Genomic DNA, 22,323 nt, shown 5'->3' with positions numbered 1-22,323 from the left:
TTATTTCTACATGTAATAAATAAATAATAAATTATTGATAATCAAAGTAAAATTGAAGATGAGTTCGAAAAATAAAATTGACGTGACCTGAGAATAGAGCCGAAAGAAACTTAACGGTTTTTAAATTCCATTTTTGAAATTGTTCACAATTTCCTGTATGTTTGACAAATAGGCAACAGGCTTTCGTTTCACAAGTGTTATTAAAACCTTTTTTAAAGGTAGACTATTTATAATATGTATTTTATCTAATAGTCAACACATTTCACCGTCTCGTCTCTGTTATGACAATTAATCATGTAAGCCCTTACATATCATCCTCATATATAATGGCATGTCATCACCGGTTTACATAAGCACGACGCTGACCCGCAGAAATTAAACCAAACTAGAAAAAACAACATTAAGTTTTGTGTAAATATATTTTAAGTCTATTTTGCAATGTTGTAAATATTTTAAGTGTCTTATTTGATTTTGTTTTAAAAACGTGAAGTCATTCGACATATATTTGGATAATATTTAATGTAATATGCACTTTTTATTACGTCATAACAGTGTTTGAATTATTTGTGTATATTTTGTGTTTATCTATAATTATTAATTAAGAACATTATATTCACGCTTATCAAGTCAATAGTTTATTTTTTAAGTGAGTGAAACTACAAAGATCAACTACCTATATCATAATATTATTAATCCAGTCAAATTGTTTCATAAAATAAAAGTAAGATTACAAAAAATTCCACAGATCTATAAATTGGTATGAATGTTCAGAATACCTACTATAAATAAATGAATTGTTAAAGGTCCCCATCTCCCTCGTGCAAAATATTTTTTTTTATTGGTGTAAGTTTGCAAAAAATATTTTTCGCTATTTTTAGCTAAAAGGTGAGTTCAACAGCAAAAATAGTTCAGACATCAATAGTAGATCATCCGATTATGTACAAAAAATGTCTCGCTCCATTTCCAGGATTAAGTTTCGTGTAGTTAGTTATTACTTCAAAAATGTTTCATTATTTATTATTAAGATAGTATTAGCACAATATTAGGCGTTGCATAATGCACATCACTTTATAAAACATAAAATAACGTCTTACAGAAATTACGTTATATTTTTTGCGTGAACAAATGTATGGTTGTTATGGTATAAAGCCCTTCTCCAGGAAAAACGAGCATTTGTGCCAACTTTCACGCTAATCGGTCCCGTTGATGTCCATGAATATCAAACAGATAACAACAAAGTACATTTTATATACACAAGATAACAACCTCTGTTATTCTTTTGTTGACGCAATGTTGTTATGCTATCTGTACTTTGAATCTTATGCTCCATAATTATGATGTTTTCCTGCTATGAAAATAAATAATTTATAAAAAAAAATAAGATAAGCATACAGATTGTTATAAACGGAGAACGAATTAAACAAAATTGCTGCCATTCGTCTGTCATAGAAGACGAGGATATATTTCGTTTCGTAATAGGCGTTGTTATTTACGCAAGGAATAAATGTTAGACAAAACGCGCAATTCCCACTTCGAGCATGAACATCCTTATAATTTTAATAACGAAATCACGATCGTGGGAGAACATTTAAGCATTTAGAACTCAAAATGCGAACAGTCACGTTATACATTCGTCAAGCTCCAAGCCTAATTTTCTTCCTGCTTATGAGACTATTTGTCAAGGAACGCGAAGGGTTTAATGTGAAGCAACAATGGACGTTATAACTATCTTCTCGAATGTGATGTTTTGCATTTCCTCCTCTACTTAATTTTATAATGAGCTAAGTATATTAGGTAGATTATTTATCGTAGTAAAATGCAAATCATGAGTTTTATGACGGTTGGCGGACTGAATCCTTTTTGAAACGTTAGTTTCTTTATTTAGCGTCTGATCTCGTGTTTCGTATTTTCGGAAAGATTACTTCTTAATAAGCCTTATACTTTGTTTAACTAGCTATTACACTTGTGATTGGAAAATTTAAACTGAAATGTATTGATATATGTTTTAGGAATATTGCAAAGTACTTTGAAATTTAAAATATTTGATATAATAAAATTAGACATCGGAAGAAGACACGCGAATGATCGGCGCACCCAATCTTAATATTTTACTAAATAACTTCAAAACGGTCTTTAACATATTTAGTCGTTCCGTATAGAATAGTTAACATTTGTTTGCGTTAGTCACGTAGTTACGATCACGAATACACGATTAAGAATCTCGTATAATTTTGCAACTAGGTGTGCCTTGCGTTTACTTTTTTGTCCATACCTTATCATACATTTGTCGTAAACCTTGACATTTAATATTACCATTTAAAAAGATACGTGTGATGTCATATTACATGCATATGTGAAAGGGAAATGAAACGTCGCCTTTTGGTATTTCTTTGCACTTTAAAAATGTTCTCGACGTTGAAAAATTATTACAAATTAACTTCATTCAAAATATCTACGCGGCTTTTATGCGAGTATGTTTGGTAAAACGTGACAAGCACAATAAAATATAGACCGTATAAGTTCCTTTGACGAATCTCTTTATGTATCGACGTTCATACAATTTGTACAATAATATAAAAGACGGTACACCGACAAAGGTGTTTTTCGATTCAGATAGTATGTAATATTCCGTATTAAATTATTACGAATCTCTTTCAAATAGTATGGAGCAAAAAGTTTTCCATATTCAACGTGATCCAATACACCATAAGAGCAAAACGTTGATTTACGTCAATCCCAGCCCTTTATATCTTACTATCGCACGTGTTTAATATTCTGAGTTCTTTGCCTCTGCGTTAGATTCACCTGAGCAATTGAAGAATTTATTGATATCATATTAATCTATTTCGCGTCGGTGGAAAAAATAATTGCTTGAATAGGTCAACTATTTTTTAGTTGGTAATTGTTAAGTGCAAACGCAATTTAATGTAGGATTTTAATATTCAAGTGAACATAAATACATAACAGCTCCTTGTAATTAATTATAAACCTGTATTCTAATTAGGATTTATTGAAACCAGTAATACTTCGGACTAGTTGAACATGATTTAGCATGATTTTTTTTTAATCATCAATAACAAAAAGTTTTGATATTTTTGAGATGTATTTAAATAGGTTAATCCTAATGTATTTATCACGTGATCATATTTTTCTTTTGTTTCATAATACATATATCTTAAAATATAATTTATCTGTCGTATGCTATTCTAATATATATCTTTTCTTATTTACAGACATAACGTTGAACATGACGTTGAAGTTATGAAGAATAGATTGCTTTCAGGTAAGTCCGCAAACGAAATATATTGTGCAAACAGCTGTGCCATAACGCATACAATGGAGTTATTCTGGCATTAATCGACAATCTATTATCGATGTCTGCTCGGTTAGTGAAGTGATGGGTGTGGCTTAGCTTAGAATTAGTCTATCAGCCTACACATTTTGTAAAGATTAAATTAATCAATACATATTGACACGTGAAATGATTTACTGCTTTACATTCTCTCGCTAAAACGAGACATTTGGATCATATTAAGAAACAAGGAACTGGTTTTTCGAACTAATTTAATTCATGGAATATATTATTAAATACAAAAAAAATGATATTCCTATAATACGTTCAAATTAAATATTCATGTCCGTTCAATAAGATTCAGATGATTGTTATGTTGTAAGCTAATAGTTCGCATGCTGTTCGAATACTGAGTTTAGTAATGTCGCAAATACGCCCAGTTTCAACACACTTGTTTAAAATGACAATGTAGACGCACTTTATCGTGCTCTTTGAAAATTCTACCTAATATTTATCAGATATAAATCAATTCGCTGAGCTATTATGTAAATGAATATACTGTAGGAGAATTAGTGAACAGATATGTCAAATGTTTTAGTTGTCCTAATTCATGTGCTAACGGGTTTTGTTTGAGTGGACTTCGGACTCGTGATTTCGGACACGGAGGAAGCTGTAAATGTACACTAGTAGCCACCCGCGACTTTGATCGCGTTTAATGGTGGCGGTTGTTGTGTCAGGCAAAAAAGTCGTATGTTCTTTCTTGGAGTTCAAATTTGCTTAATAACAAAATTTCATAAAATTAGGTTCAGCGGTTTGGTCGTGAAAGAGTGTCATACAGACAGAGTTACTTTCACATACCTTGTACTTTGAATATTATGGATGCCATTTAATTTCATTTGTATGCAATATGACACAATAAGATCTAAAACTTAAAGATTGTTATAAATTGAAATGATAGCAATTATTTAATTTTAATCATACATAACAACACAAATAAGCATCCATTCGCTGTTTTAAACAGTCTGTTCGATTGTTTGTGGGGCTAGAAATACCGCCTGGAGCCCCCTGGCTAACAATACACGTTTTGTAATGTAGACCAGATCTCGAAGCGAACTTGCGTCACTTTTATAACCTTAAAAGAAAAATCATGTAAACCTTTCCTAGTTTTAAAACGTCTAATTCATAAACAAAATAACAATGTTCTCACGTATTTAATTCCATTATACTGTTTTAGTTAAATTGCCTCATTGACTACCAAATAACTATAGACCACACGTAATTCTGCACGCTACTTTGAAATCGCATTAAGTAAATCTTTTGCCAAACACGAACCTTTGGCTAATAAGGTCTTTTACAGTTTCAAAAGGCTTTCCGAACGTACTTGTTAGAAAACAGGTGGCATTATTTATAATAGAAGCCTTTCTATTTAACAATTTATGCATATACATTGATATTTATTTCGTTGAATTCAAAAAACGAGTACAAGTAACACTGTTACACAAGATGTATAATAACTAGAAGCCGTTCTAAACAAACAATGCATTTACACGTTGGTTTAAAGTGCATGTTTGAAATATTTGCCCGTATGTTTCGTATTTCAAGCAACTAACGGTATTTTGTTGGCCTCGTTTGAGGTGATAATGTTTCTCTAACCGATTGTTGATTAGAGTAAGGAGCAAGAGGACGTACCGTAAATTATAGGTTCGATGGATTTGATGTTTAAAATCGATTGCCCGTCCATGAAATTACTGATTGTAATTTCGATGAAATGCGTGATAAATATATCATTTTAACACTATTAAATATGTAATTATATTTTTAAGGAACTCAATTCAATTTAATGAACTTTAATGGGAAAATAAATTTTGAATGAGTTATTTGTTTTAATTTTAAAGTTGCTACATAGTTTTGTTTATTAGGTATGTTTTAAGGCTTTGAATATGTCATCGCATATTTTACCGCCAAACAAAAATGCTTTATGTTGTCTGGTTCCGGTTTGAAGGGCGAGTGAACCAGTGTAACTAAATACCAAAAAATAAAGACAACAATTTGAGAGATGGTTAATATTTGCTTTGTCTATGGCCGGTGATGACCACTTACAATTAGGTGGCCCATTTGCATAATATTGAATTAAATTAACTATTATTTGTAGGTATAAAAGCAAGCAAGTACCCCTGAATGATTACGAGCTTAATTTGTGTCTATAATTCATCTCGTGCTCAGAAGTGATTGAAAAATCGTCAGGAAACCTGCACGTGTCTAATTTTCACGTGCCAATTTTGTATCCATTCGCATTAGAGCAGTGTAAAGTGGAATAAGCTCGAATACCTTCACTTTAAAGGGAGGCCTTAGTTGTTACTATTACTTTTTTTACTTTGAATTAAAGTGAATTTTAATTCAGTTTCAATATCAAAACCCAGATAATACGTTATTTGTTTAGCATTAAAATCAAAATACATATATCGTTATTGTTCAAGTCATGTCGTTTGTTAGTCAACATACATTCTATCTTTGTCTTGGTCACTATCATCAATTCTCTTAGTTGTCGTCCTACATCTTTGCTCTTACTAACAGCTTGTTTATACCGCAGCAGATTCTTTAAAAGGGTCGGTCCTGTTTTTATTAGATCCCTTTTTTTGTTTACAAAAACTCGAATGAGATATCACTCGTAAGGTCTTTGATGTTAGGTATTCGCTTTATTAATTAGAATAAGAATTTAATCAAAAGAATGCAATACTGATTAAAGAACATGATTGTTCGTAAGTTACTCAATGAAAGTAAATGTTAATAGGTCGTTACACTAAAGTCACGAGAGCCGCGTAAATGAAAACAAAACCTATTAATAAATAGTTCAAAATCATATACAACAACAATAACAGCCTGTAAATTTCCCACTGCTGGGCTAAGGTCTCCTCTCCCTTTGAGGCGAAGTTCTGCAACATATTCGACCACGATGTTCCAATGCAGGTTAGTGGAATACACATGTTCTATTAAATTAGACACATGCAGATTTCCTCACGATTATTTTTCTTCCCCGCCGAGCTCAAAATGAATTATAAACACAAATTAAGCACATGAATTGTGTGGTTCTTGCATATATTTGAACCCGTTATCATCGGTTAAGATTAACTCGTTCTAACCGCTGAGCCATAACGCCTTATTGTAATTTTATAAATTCGTATTACTTTTAAGAAATTACTAAGCTACAAAGTATATAAACTATTACATTTTTGATGCGTTATTTTTGTTTTTAATAAAATATTCGTATTCGTAATGGGCGGTGGGTTTGTACAGTTATAAATTTATAGTCGTTAATTGCACGTTCTAGACGCGTCTCTTTATTCCAAACGACCAGTTTTTTAATTAATGTTTTAATTACTTTGTTAAATAAAGTGTGAGAGTTCGATTCTTATCTTATCATGCGTATGCTACATATAACTCTATAAACGAGTCTAGTGGCTGTCTGTACAATATTGATTGATTTGTTGGTAACCAATATCATTGGTTTTCATAATTTAAAATACGTTGAAATGTGTTTTGGCATAAGAATATCCGGTCAAGCGTCTTAGTGGTTTTATAAGTGTTTACTTTACATTAAGCGTTCATCTCATATTCTTTTAGCAGCAAATAGATAGTGATGGAACCTGTTTTGAAATGTTGTTAACTATTGACTCAATAGGGGATTGTGGTGAGTTGTATCGAACTTATCCTTAAAGGATTGTATAGTCGGTGTACTGGCGATATTAAAAACTTGCAAATCAGTGTCCGAGTTTCACATTGCATAGTTAATCGTGTCATGTAAACAGTTTTAATATTTGAAGTTTTATATTGTGAATGTGAATCTGGTAAATATTATAAAATATATGTAGTGTATATATTTAATATTAAAATAACATTTTTTTACATAATTTTGTCTGAATTTGTTCCGGCTAATCTCTGGAACAGCATTTTACAGGACTTTCACTGGCTAGCAGCTGATGAAGTAAGGAGTAACCTAGGTTATGACAATAACTTTTTTTGTTACATAAAAGCGGGCACGATGTAGAAAAGTTGAAAGTGCACTTTAAATATTTTTCAGTATTGTGCATATTATATTATTGATAAAATACTTAGCAATTGTCACAACAGAATATAATACGATATGATAGTTTTTATTCTTACATGTTACGATCAGAATTCTATCTTAGTCGAAAATAACAACTCCAATAACTTAAAACATCGGTTTGGTTATTTGTTCTGACTGTGTGTACACTACACGAACATCACTTGATCACATAACGTCCCTTATCTTCGTTAAACTTAATACAATATAAGCAAAAAGTACTCGTGACCGCGACCAGAAATTAGAAATTTTGACTGAAAAGATCTTTGACTGTAGCATATACATTATAATTTATTGCGATCAGGAATCGCAAGTACAAGACAACCGCTATATTTAAGTTCGATGTCCGAAGCACGTACGAATTATGAGTCACCATTGAATGAACAGTTTTTACTACGTCTTTTTGCGTATACGATTTGGGCTTGAAACGTACTCATGTACGATTCGAGGAGACTCGTTTGATAATATAGGATTTAGCTGTTTGTACAAGTTTTTATTAAATGTATTTTTTTATTGTTGCTAATTATTAAACTCGGATCGAAATCAATTTTATGGATATTAATATAATATTATAAACGCGGAAGTAACTTTGATTATCTATTATGCTTTCACGGTTTAAACACTTAGATGGTTTTGATGAAGGCCTTTATGGTTCCCCTTGAACCTTGATCGAATACAATAGCTATTATAAAATCTATTCTTTTATATTTATCTTTAGCTTAATGACAAAGTTCAAAAATAATTCTCTTATTTAAACAAGACTATTGATTTCTTTGTGCAAGCCCGCCTTGGTAGGTACCACCCACTCATCAGATATTCTACCGCTAAACAACAGTAGGCAGTATTGTTGTGTTCCGGTTTGAAGGGTGAGTGAGCCAGTGTAACTACATGCACAAGGAACATAGCATCTTAGTTCCCAAGGTTGGTGGCACATTGGCGATGTAGGGAATAGTTAATGTTACTTACAGCGTCATTGTCTATGGGGGATGGTGACCACTTACCATCAGGTGGAACATATGCTCGTCCGCCAACCTATTCCATTAAAAAGATAATTGAATGAGTTTTTTTATTATAATAATATTGGCCTAGCCGTAGAACAGAAGATAGAGGTGACCCTTTGACTGTACTTGAATCCAGGGCAGCGGCGAATAAAATCCAGTTAGCTTTAATGTTTAATGGCCTCCGATAAGAGTTGACACTAGAAGACTTGTTAGAAATATTAATGTCAGTACATTTGTGAACCAGAGTCCTACTTATACTATTATCACTTATATTATAGAAAAAATATATTTTTTTAAAATGTTTTACATATGAAACTAATACACGTTAAATTTCCAAGTCATATGTCAAGAAAATTTATATATTCATGTTCTAAATAGGTTTAGGCCGTCTGTTGATAAGAGCCTTTAAAGAGAAACGATTTTAAATTGTGTAAAAGTTCAAACTACTTTCATAAGTCATTTTATAATTATATTATAGTTTCGACGACTTCCGTGGTCGAGTGGTGTGTATACCGGTTTTCATGCGTACGCCAGTCTAAGGTCTCGGGTTCGATTCTCGGCGAGTCGATGTAGAAGGTTTATTAGTTTTCTATGTCATCTTGGGTCTGGGTGTTTGTAGTACCGTCGTTACTTCTGATTTTCCATAACACAAGTGCTACTTACATTGGAATCAAAATAATGTATGTAATGTTTTCCAATATTTATTTATTATTTATTAGGTTACGTATAACAAAAACGTGTTAAAAAAAATAATGGGTTTGCTAGAAAAAGGAAAAAAAGCTTTAGAAGTGCCACGTGAGTTGTTTCGTCTAGTGTTCTGCACTAAGCATAATCCGAACGTCGTTTATATAACTGACAGTTTACTAACATAATAATCGTTGAAAGTGATTTTATTGTGGTTATTTTTATAAATCATATTTCAATAACATCACAATTTTTATTGCAATGTTACCAAAAGTTATACAACTTAACTTCTATATATAAGCTATTATGTAATTTCACTAACCGCACCTTAGCTACTATTTACATTTCGTAATAAAAAAAAACTCAATATTAGAGATAAAAACGTAATACAAAAAGTTATAGAATATCTCCATTGGATTGTAGAGTTGAGATAGCGTGGTCTCTATCCTAGGCTTAAATTCTGATCGTGGTGATTCAAGATAAGGGATAGCTATACGGATCTGTTGTGGTACCGTTGCAGTTCTATCGCTAAATTATCGCTCACGTTTCGCTACCGCTGGCGCCCTTTTAATACGGTTCACTTGAATAACGACGTTTTTAAAATCTATCACAACGATATGAGAGGATCTGTCGAATCGATACTCGTATTTTAATTTTTGATGTGTGTTTGTTTCTCTGCCTGTCTTTCATCTTATGTAAACAATTGATCGCTGTAGTTTTTTGCATAGAGCGTATGAGTTAGGTTGTGTTTTATTATTTCAGATTCAGAGATCGGAAGATAAAACTTCGCGTTCACTTGTAAAACACTTGTTTTTTTTCTTCTTAATTTTCCCGTATCTATATTTACACAAGTGTGTAGCAGCTATTAATTACTACGTGGAAATCATTAACAATAACATTTAAAATATTAAAATATAACATTTAAAATGTTTTAGTGTCAATGCATATTACCTTATTAATTTATTCTATGTATGACTGTAGTCAAAAATATAAATAAGTTATGTTTACACTGATGTTAATTACAACACGAATTGACTCAGAAGCGTTGCGATAACACTTACATAATGCTAAATCCTAATTATAAATAGTATAATTAAGATCGTGATACCATATGCCTCGGTTATGGGGGTTATTTTGAGGTCGGTTCGGGTTATCTCCCATCTTTTAGCTTCTGCTTTACCTCGTCGCGTTCTTAGTAATTGCTTCTCACACGTGCAGATTTCCCACGATTAATATTTCAGTGTCAAGTGTTGATCGTATCATTGACTGGTTTTGTGTGCTTTATGTATGTATTTGTTATTAATAATAATAATAACTATACATTTGTATGGTAGTTACTTACCTATATATTTTTATTGGATTTTTAGTGGACTGTTTCTTAAATTGAAGTGTACCCAACTTGAAGTAAATATGATCATCACGATACGGCTTTTAGTTTTTGAGAAGCTCTGGGACAAACATATATGCAAACTTAAGCAAGCGTGCTTGGAAGCCTTTATATTGTATTTATATCGATCTTATAAGCTCTGAATTTTTTAATTTTATTGTCGGTTAAAATATTAAATATTAATACTTATCCATATTATGTCATATCTTACATATTAAGCAACAGATAGTTCATTTATTTTAATATTAGTAAATATGTATTATAAATTCATATTTGGAGGATAAAAATATGTAGTGTTATTGTTATGTTTAGTTAATTCTTTAGTTTGTTAATTTTAATTTTTTTTTATTTATATACTATTGGTAGTTATTGATTATAAATATACAAGACTAGTAAGAAAATACTTTTTATTTTATTTATATTTGCCATTCTATTCCTATTCACTTTGCTAGGACGTAAAACGCATTACTGTTTGGTGGTAAATAACTTGTAAATGGATGGTATTACCGATATACCGCTAGAAGCTTATTAACATTTAACGATTTCCCTAACTTAAGTATGATTTGGTAATAAACGTAACTAATATTACACCTAAGGTTTGCTATGAAATCATGCATATTATATTCGAAAATTTATCAGCTGAGTTCGAATGAAATTTAGCATTAGCAAAGAGGTTGATTATAGAATAAGATAGAAATTTGTTGCTCATTATTTTAATTAGAATGTAATGAGAGAATGTTATACATATTTCATTATTCGAATATCATTATCATAACATATTGAGCCAATTATAGTTACACTGCGGTGTGATTGCGGTCGAGCAATACTTGATAGGTTTTCAGTGCTCGTTAAAATTGGCCGGTGCTAACACCGTTATAGAAACGGTGAAATCCGCTCCGTATTGTTTATCGATAAAAGTAATAAATCTAAAGTAATAACGCCATTATTCTATTGTTGCGCTCAGTAAGAGTTGACGTTAATTTTGTTCAGTGGGATATCGTGTAGAACATGCTGTATCTGATCATTTGTTATCAAAGTAAAGGCTTTCTTGAAAGTAATATGTTCGGTTTGTTTACGTTAATGTTTAAATTGTCTCAAACAAATGAAACGCTGTAAGATTTATTTACATATTTAATAATAATAAACGAACGGATATTGGATTTGGACGGGCAATATACAATTTCACAACATTTATTATTATTGACAATCATTTTAAACGTTGCGTACGTTTCATATTAAGAATTCAGTTTTTCGAAGAATAAAAATTGATTTGGTTCGTTTTTTTTTCTAGAGACAATTAATTTCTCATTTAACATCATAATGGATGAAATTTTCAGCACTATTTATAAATCATAAAAAAAAAGTTTAATAAAGTCATATATAAGCGGACTGGCAAATTGGCCACCTAATGGTAAGTGGTCACTACCGTAAACATTAGTAGTGTAAGAAATATTACATATTATGTCTCTTGCTTATTAGTTACATTGACACTTCAAACCATAACACAACAATACTAAGTATTTCTGTTTCGCGAATATCCGATGTATGGGTGGTATCTCGCGGACTTGGACAAAGTCCTAACACGAGTAATTAAGTCATTAGTTTTTTCTCTGCTGGTAGTTAGGCATTAGCATAATATCAACTGGAATATAACGGTAGTACATATGATGAGTAGTAATCAGATGGGCTTGTACAAAGCAATACCACCAAGTACGGAACGTAATGTATATTGTGACATAATTAAAGTGGAGACGGAAACAAATGTAAGTATAATGAACGTCATAACGGAAGCGAAACGAGATACAGCAGCTACAATAATAAAGGAAAGAGTTGTACTTACATATTTTCTGTTGGAATAGAAGAGTTACTTTGTTAGACTTACCTGATTTGATTTAATTATATTATATTTATACTCAACACCAATTACTTAAATATACGAAACCAGTAACTGCATGACGTCAGTTAAAATTCTTTTATAAGATTTTAAATTAACATGGTTATTTTTATTACTAAAGTTATTAAATTCGGGATATTTACCATGTTTTTTTATTTTTATTCGGTGGAGCTCGATATTCCGATATCTTGTACGCGAGAAAAATAAAAAACATGGTAAATATACCGAAATTAATAACTTTACTAATAAAATTCATTTAGTGCCTTTAGTGAGCGTTTGTAAATATCCCACTGGTGGGGGGAAGGTTTAGAGCTTATTCCGCACTGCTACAATCTGGGTCAATGGATACACATATGGCTGAATTTCATTGAAATTAGACAAAATGTAGGTTGACGATCTGTTGATTCTTAGTTGAGCACGATTTTTAATAATTAAGTGGTGGTTTGAACTAGTAAGCATCAAATTTGCTCAAATAGTAAATCAACAAAAATGTATAATCGCTCTGAAATGTCTTAGGAAACCAAAAAATTTCCATATTGAGCGCAAATAACTGTCTGCCTAGTCCGCTAACCTCAACATCAACACATACTTTGACTTAAACAAATAATTACGATCAACGACGAGGGTGATCCGACACCGTTATCACTCGGTTACTAGATGATCAGCGAGAAATTCTATCTTAATGTGAATAAACCTAAGATTATTTGCAAATTTTGCTGTTAGCATGTTAATTATGTAATTTATTTATTTGATTACAACATCTTGTGGACAATTTGTGTCTCCAGTGTTTTGAAACATCGAAATCCTAGACCTAGCCGTAATTGAAAGTTGCGTCATTCAATAAAAAACTTTCGCGCGTTCAATAGTACCAAGTTAGTACACAAAGTTTTGAATACAAACCGTTGATTAGAGAAAAAGTACAATCGGGGATAAAAACGTTAAAAAGGTTACAAGAGGTTAGTAGGTATTTGTGAAGTGAAAGCGTTGATGATTATTTATTTTACATTTTTAAATCTCAATGTAAAGAGTGAATTCTTGCATATCAATTTAGAAGCAGATATCTTTAAGGAATGGAGCTGAATTTCGTATCTGGTTAGCTGAGTGACGTCATTCTAAATCTAACATGGCGGCACATCCAAAATGGCGTACCGATTAGTGTTGCCCAAATTCAGTCTTGGTCTTGCAGTCTTGGTCTTGTTCTTGCGTTTCTGCAAGATCAAGACCAAGAACAAGACCGCGTATTTTTAGCAAGACCAAGACCAAGACTGACCGTGCAAGACTTGAGCAAGAACAAGACATAGCCTGCAAGACTCTTGCGTCTTGCAGCTAGGACTTAAAGCTATTTCAAGGAGTAGTTAGGTGTAACAGTTCGTTGTATAGATATGCTTAGGAATTCTATGAGATGCAAAAAAACTGTATCAAAGAATATGAAAAACTGGATTTATGCGCATTACGACTAATACCATAAACATACCTACATAGCGAATAAAAAAATATCCATTAAAATCAAACTGAGTGCATGCATAGTTATGTTTTAATCATCGGCACTTTGATAATGCGGCATCAAAGGTTTTGAACTTACTTCTCAAAGAAATTTCGCAAGTAGTATTATGATTACGATAAAATGGTAGGGATAGGTAGTAGATGTCATAATAATTTATACTAGTAAGTTTATATTACAATATTGATTATATGGTTTTAAACTAATTACTTAGGTACTATTATTGTGCGGTCAGTCATTATATTACTTAAGTTTTTACAAGAAAAATAGCACAAAGTGTTCAAATATCACCCGTTTGATAAATATTGTAGCCACTATTAAATATACCTGAAACGTGTAAAACAATTGTACAATACTAATAAAATAATATAAAAAGCTTAGACCCAAGGCATAAGGCTCAGACTTTTGACCTGACAATGTGGGGGAAGCAACTTAAACCAGAAAGTCTGCGCAAGTTCAATGAACTTTATGAAGAATATTAAAGTCTACCCTCACTGAACAAATCTCTGAAATAATAAATAATATAAAATAAAATAATCTGGAATTACCAAAAAAAGAAAATAAAGTATGTGATGAAGATGAAGACGTAATAGACTTTGATAAACTCTATGAATGTCCCTCGACGTCATCTGGATCTTGTCTTCAAGGCTTAGTGATAGACGAGTTGGAGGAGTACCTGAGAAAACAAAGAACTACCAGCTCGGAAGACATTTTAGATTGGTGGAGGAGGCATGAGACAGAGTATCCGAATTTGGCCCGTGATTTTCTCTCAATACCTGCTGAGAAATTATTTTCTAAAGCATCATTAGTAATTAGAAAACATAGAAATAGGTTAAGGGTTCAATCTTTCTAGACAGATATTGTTCTTTAAAAACAGTCAAGTTATTGTAATTAATTTGTTTATCACATGTTTTAGCAAAATGTAAGCTTATTTGCTAAGACATGTAAAAAAAACAAATTGGAATATGGAAATAACTGTTTCATAATTAAAGATATTATTATTAAGAAACAGTTACTTCCATGAAAAACGACATATAGGTCAGTTGATTTTTCAAATTTCTTATCAAATCTTCAGTAATTTATTAATCTGCTTTATATTTACTATGGCTATGTTAATTCAAGCTCACAATGTTCCAATTCTAATACGTTTTACTAAGATTTAAAATAAACTTTAATAAATAGTAATAGACTAATAGGTAATTGCAAGACTTGCAAGACTCTTGCTGCAAGACCAAGACCAAGACTGGGAGCGCAAGACCAAGACCAAGACCAAGACCAAGACCAGGTGTATTAGCGCAAGACCAAGACCAAGACTGGCTAAGTCTCGTCTTGGTCTTGCATTTGGGCAACACTAGTACCGATTATTACAAACTGTCCTTGATTACATTCGTCTTGAAACTGGATATAAAGAATTAATGAGCCTTTATACTGTTATTTGTTCTAATATTTTAAAACATGCATACATCAATATAGTTATTTGTATTGATATCTTAAAAGCTATGAGCGAATTACGCAATGTACTCGATACAAGTGGAAGATTGAGGATCAAAGAGTCAGTCAGCACATTATTTTTTATTGAAACGATTTAAAGAGAAATTGTAAACGTCAAATCGAAAGGTCATAAGATCAAATTTAAGTGCACATTACAGTTTCATGTTTCTACGAATATGTACCTATTGGAAGAGAATTTGTGATATATCCTGGTAGGAGTAGCTGGCTTCGATGAATGTCAGTTTTCTCTTTTTAAATATAAGTACATAATCTGTGCTGGATGTTGTGCCGAGTCTGACATCACGACCAGTCAAGATGACCCCTCTATTCTTTGTATATACTATAAATAAATAAAATATAAAGAGAAGTAGATACCAAAGGGAAATAGAACCTAACAATTCGATTTTCAAATCTTCAAATGAGATCAGATCGATGCAGTTGTTTCATAACTAAGTAATTGGTATTAAATTGCCTGCGAATTGTTCCAATTAGTGACTATGTACCGTGAAATTTGCATAATAAAAAAATGTATTAATAATATCCAGTAGAAAGCTTCATTTCGTAACCTGGTACTAGCAATCAGATCAGTCATTAAAATTAATGCTACTATTAAATTTGTGTTTAATACATTTTAGTTGCAACGACTTATCTTAATTTCTCCTATTTTAGATATTGAAAATATAATCAGCCCGTTTGCCAGTACTCAATATCTTTTATCGCAGATAATCTTCTATGAGAGAAATCTTATTATTTATGCAAACAATTAATTGGTAATATTACATTTGAGTTATAAAATATAAACAGAAAAAGAAATTGAATAGTCAATATTCTACTTAGATAAAGCGTCGTGTTCATTTAGAACTAAGCCGTTTTTATGACATCTGTGGCACACGATTAGGAGGCTCACCTGATGGAAAGTGACTACCACCGCCCATGGACATCTACAGCGCCGGGGTCTGGCAGCTGCATTGCCGGCCTTTAAGAAATGAGTACGCTCTTTTCTTGAACGATTTCAAATCGTGTCGGTTCGGAAAAACCGCCGGAGAAAAGCTAGTTCTACAGAATGCTTGTGTGATGCAGAAAATGTCTTAAAAACTAGCAATGAAAGACTCGTAATATTATTATTGAAAAGTCGTGGGTACAACATATTTTAAATATAATTTAATATTACAATATTATGTAAACAATGTAACAGTATGATATCATTTTAACAATCTATATTATTGTACGAAACTTTATAGTAAATGTTGAAACGACCTATTTAATATTTCTAATATCTATGGATTAATAAAATCATTTGACAGTCAACAGCACGTTTAAAATGAACGTGTATAAACAAGGCTCGCACGTTTTCACACGTTCGATGTGTAAAGTCGTGTTCAGAAGGAACCGTTTAACCTATTTATATTATCACGTAGATAATGCACGTATTTATTTGATGTTCTATACATCAACTCATCTTAATGTTCAATACATGTCAATCATTGCATTTCACCGTGTGTACTTAGCCTTTAATAATGAGATTATTATGGAGCCTTTTATGCACACAATTATGTCAGTATTAAAGGTAATAGTAACCTTGTTATAGATTCATTTTAAAATATGTGTCTTTGCTTCATCAGATCATCTTCTTAGAAATAACAATTTATGACCCGCGGCTGCAAATTCATTCAAAGTTACTCGTCAGGCCTATGTCTTACCTTGAGAATAAAGTATGCTTCTTAACAAATATTATTAATTTCAGTTTAGTGGTTTGGCGGTGAAAGCAGAGTAACAGAGATATTTATTTTTGCATTTAAAGGATTCGTATAGATTTCTGAAATATTAAAAAGTTAGTTGTTTAGATCAAAATACAGAAATTGTCTGGGCTATACCCGTATATTTAATAGGTAAGTACTTATTACCACTTTCTATAGTTTAAAAAGCGTTGTTTACAAAACGCCGTTTAATCGACTCTAATTTCGCACTTCGTTTGTCTCATGAGACAAGAATTGCGTGACTGAGCCAGGTGCAATGAGACAGAAAATAAACTTCAAAATATTACGCAATACACGAGTCTCAATTATTGAGTAATTTTAGAAATATGCAGCTTGCCTCTCCAAGAAAATAAGTTATTATTATAACACCATGTAATTCTATGAAATGCATTTGCAAAGGTATTTTATTTTTAAGACGTTTATTTTAAATGGAGCGCGTTGATTTTTACCATGTTTTTATTTGTCGTTTTACAAATAATTGCGTATTCAAAACTGACCGTGTATTGGAACTTTATTGAAATAATTTTACGTAAACTCAAATCGATTACTTCATTTTGATACCAGACCCGATCCGGCTTCGCACGGGTGTAATGCTGATACAAAATATACTATAGACTTTATTTATTTACGACATCACATATGAAAGTTCTAAAATGATGAGTGTTTCTTTAATATATTGTCCCTGTATTATATACAAAAACCTTCCTCTCGAATCAACCTATCTATTAAAAATAACTGCATCAAAATTGCGTAGTTTTAAAGACTTAAGCATACATAGGGATATAGGGACAGAGACAGCGACTTTGTTTAAAACTATTTAGTGATGTAAATTTAAGGCTCATTGAAACACTCTGACCCAATATAAGTTTGACAAAACTGACATGCGGGATTCTTCACCGTGAACCATGAGGTGAATTAAAAATACAAATAAAATCTTAAACAGTGGTCGTGATTGTTTAAATTTCTTAGTTCTATTTTACCGGGTGGTAGGTCTCCTTAGAAACTTGCCTGCATAGGTGGTAGCCCCTTATAAATTGTTTTTCGTTAACACATTATACAGCTGTGATGAGAAGACACATGTGAGTTTCAATGGTTGCGTATTTACGGTGTGAGGTACAGTTAGCTTTTAGAACAATTTTAAACACAGTCATCAAGTAAAATAATGTAATTTCAATTGATTACAGGATAAAATTCAATGGCCAAAGCACACAACATCAGTTGCCTTAATTAGACATCTTTCTTTATATGTATTGTAATTAAAAAAAAAAAAACAGCTCGCATGAAACGTCGACAATCCGGCTTGCAAGAAAATAAAAAGACAACATATTCAATCGTTATTTTATTTCAAATGTCAGGAAATGCAGATGAGCAATTAGGTTATCTAAAAGTAAATAGTCGTATCTGCCACGCTACTCAGAATTGTAAAATACATTAAATATTCCTTTTGCAAATGTACTTCGAGAAAAGTGATCTATGTAACGCCTCTTGCATTGCCGGTGTAATTCGAAAATCCAGTTGTACATGTGGGTAGTATTTATCAGTTTTGCAACTGCCTCATTGGAATAGTGGCTAGATATAATGCTATATTCCTAGGTTCTGGATTAAAGCCCAGCTTGGGTTTTTCAGTCGTAAATTTCTCAGGGGTTCGAAGTTTTAAGTGTATATATTATCATGTTTCGGAAAGTGCGTAAAGACGTTGATCGTTGGTCCTGCTTGAACTCTTTCAAGCCGTATTTGCCGGCCCATTGGATTGTCGAGAATGAATAAATAGCCAGTGCACCTATCTATGCACACATTTGTGCACTTTAATATATTTATTCGGCGTATTTGGCTGGTTTCCATTGATCTGCCGCCATGGAATCGATCATGACATCAGCATTTATCAGCTTGGCGAACTTACATCTGGGATTTGTGGATACAAGAAACTGCCGTGAAATGGAACGTGAATTTTGTACTTAACCAACTCAACTAAAGGTTTTTTTGTTTTCCCGTGAGTTTCTATGAATACAAATTGTCACAGATTTTTATGTAAGTTATTAAATATATAATTATTTGCGTATGACATCACTTTAAATCGGTCAATCCTCAGCACGACACTCACGCGCAGTCTGTTACAAACACTAACGAGACGAGTGAGTTACTTACGGTTATGCGATTTGCGTGATATGTAATGTTCCATGATAAAAGCATCTTATAATTTTGCATAAAGATGTCCCGTTACAGTTGTGTGCTGTAATCGTTCGTGTTAAATTAGATTCTATTAGAGGCTAGATTTGTATGACGATAAAGAGGCCGTTCCCAAGATATTATGACTTGTAATTTATTCATAGAGATAGATATATTTCAATTCAAACTTCACATAACGTCAGTTTTGTATTTTGCTTCGCATTCAAGACATTCTGACTTATGTGACTTTGTATTGACGTTATATGTACTGACTGACTTTCATCCGATTTTATTGACTGTTTTGATGTTCATACAATAAAGTGAATTTATAATAAATATAATATAATTGGTCTTAATTTTATTTGATGTACATTTAAAAAAATAACATATGTAATTTAGACATTTTTCAAATATCGAATTCGGCTTTATTATTTGTTAAATAATGTTTAATTGAATAGTACAAATAAAATAAGAAATAATATAGATACACATAAATAGACACACCTTAGTGTAGTATCCTGATGTATGATGCTCTTTAACGTTGATATGTAGTTACATATATGTATCTATTTTCAAGATTATGTTTGCATGCAGGAACTATTAATCATAATTTTTAATTATTGGTATAAAGATGTATTATTCTACCTATATAGTAGGTATTATTTTACCATTTAGATGACTACAAAATTTATACATATAATAAATTATTTCCAGATATTCGAAGTTGGGGCAGAACGCTTAACAATAATAAAATTTATAAAAAAGTATATATTGCTGTTTTTAACAACCAAGCTTCTTTCTAAAGCTAAATGTGACATAGGCCTAAAGATATTATTTCAGCTACACTGCGTCTGGCAGGTGCCTAGCCTTTGTGAATGATAATAGCTATTGTGATTATTCCTTACTTATCATACAGCTTTGTATCGTAAGCGCATATCGTTATAATCAATTATCTAATGAATCAATTTCGAATGTTCCTGGTGGCCTTTTATGTCGGATAACTGGTATATCAGTTACAATTGAAATTAATTAATTGCTAACTCGCTTATCAATACAAGGATAAAGGATTTTTACCTTAAAATTTTACTAATTAATTTACTTCGTCATCAAATATCAATGTGTGCTATATCTTTATAGGACCTTAATATATATGTATTGTTTGTTTTTAAGGCCATATATACTTTAGAATAACTTTTTAAATAAAAATTATATGCTTAGATCGCAGTTTTGTTTATTATATTTACGTGTCATTTGTAATGAATACTAAAAAAGGTTACGCGTCAGGTAAAAATGTATTGTATTGAGTTCATATCATTATTCGTTATCTGACGTAAATTAACTGCCATGTTTGTATATTGCCAAATTAAAAAGCCTAACATTTTGATAAAATATTTAAGAAGACTATGTCTATTATAATTTTGTAGTATTTTACGTAATCCTGTCAATTGGGCTACGGATGCACTACTAAGTTGAATTCGTTAAATAAACTCAATAATATAAATACGCCAGACGCTTTACATTTGAAGCGAATGACGGAAATTTAATATCTCATCACAAATGTAAATTTTGAAATAAGAGTCATTGAAAATCATTTCTATTGCGAATGAATCATGCGCTAGATACACAATCGGCTACAATTCGTACTTACTCCCATTCAACTTGTACAATCCTCTATATTTCCGAGAAATGACAAAGTGGACACTTGCTTGTTAAGGCGTAGGTTGGTAATAACATTAATAATATATATTTTCATATTAATTATTGCCATAAATTTCACATTAATTTAGTGATAGATGATACGAGTATGTATTATTATCTTCATTAGTGATCTTTAATAATTTCATTTAATTTTCCATATAGAAGATTAATGTCACTCACTTGTAAATATATTGTATCAATTGGTTTTGGAGAGAAATCTTTCTAAGTTTTTGTTGTGGCGGTTTTTGGTAACAGCCTAGACTCGCCTTAACATATCAAACAAAGTATTGGACAGTAGAATCAATGTTGAATATCTGCATTGAAGTCTTCTAACAGTAAAAGTTCAGTTTGTATTAAGAACTTATAATTTATTGTAAAGGTAGGTTACTCGCAATCGTGTAATTAACATTCACGTAATATCTAATGTTGATACAACCAAGGTGCTCATCAGAGCGTCCCGGTGTCATTAAATTGAATTCATCCTATCCTCTATTAAAACGGCGACTGAAGAAGATCGGCCAGGAAGAAATTGATCGTCTAAATACCCCTTGCGAGTTATGTTGGCTTTCGTTCCCGCCTACGTAATACCGCTCCTATAAATTGCGATTTGTTATGCAGAGCGGCGACAGAATCGGCAGGTGGCCTTTTTACCGACCAGAGAACTTTGTACATAGACATTTTTATTCAGCTTCCTTACCAATACATCTTTTTAAGACGTGCTACATAAACACTTATCCGTAAATCTTTGATGGAACACTGCAATAAACCTCAATGGAACTGGGTATGAAATCTATGTGAAAAAAAAATCTTGTAAGCATTATACGGTTGACATGGGAAAGAGAAAAAAACATCATACGGGCAATGGAAGCTGACACTTCAATATGCGACTCGCTCGCCGTGGACCGCGATAAAAACCAGCCATAGTCTTGTCAATCGACCTCTTTTTCACAGGCCCCCATATTTATTGATGTTTTCAAAGCGACCGATATAAATTTATTAGATCGTTTGTCTTCGACCAATGGAACTGGTTCGGAATAGCGTTCGACTTATAAACTAAATAATCTAGTTTATTTATTGGTTATTTATTCGTCTATTGGTGGTGGTACGTAGGCGTGGCTCATTCCCACTGAAGTACAGAAAAGGTACCATTTTGTAAGTAATGTCGATACCCTGTCACTAGTTACTTTGCTACCTCCTTCTTGTTACAGCAATATCTCTCGCTAAATAAGAGCTTATTTAGAATTTATTGACAAATCTCAGTGAATGTTTTACACTCTCGAATGAACTGAAAATATTAAAACCTATAAAATATATTATCAGTATGTTTGTGTTTTTATTGCTGATGTAGTG

At 31.9% G+C, this 22,323-nt stretch overlaps 1 protein-coding gene across 4 annotated transcripts in view; it reads left to right on the top strand.

Annotated features, from left to right (window-relative positions):
• LOC124535083 (cadherin-99C) overlaps positions 1-22,323 on the top strand; it is a 146,801-nt gene that overhangs the window by 55,140 nt on the left and 69,338 nt on the right. For 2 of the 4 annotated variants that reach the window (XM_047111136.1, XM_047111132.1), the window contains exon 2: positions 3,234-3,283. The gene's annotated coding sequence lies outside the window, so the exon portion shown is untranslated. Of the gene's footprint in view, positions 1-474; positions 485-3,233; positions 3,284-20,041; positions 20,052-22,323 lie in introns of those variants that run through there. The other 2 variants (XM_047111133.1, XM_047111134.1) reach the window with 2 other exon arrangements.

This window comes from Vanessa cardui, chromosome 14, assembly GCF_905220365.1.
Source record: "Vanessa cardui chromosome 14, ilVanCard2.1, whole genome shotgun sequence".
Classification (NCBI taxonomy): domain Eukaryota; kingdom Metazoa; phylum Arthropoda; class Insecta; order Lepidoptera; family Nymphalidae; genus Vanessa; species Vanessa cardui.
The sequence above is the reverse complement of the archived record's forward strand: the minus strand, read 5'-3'. Positions and strand labels throughout refer to the sequence as shown.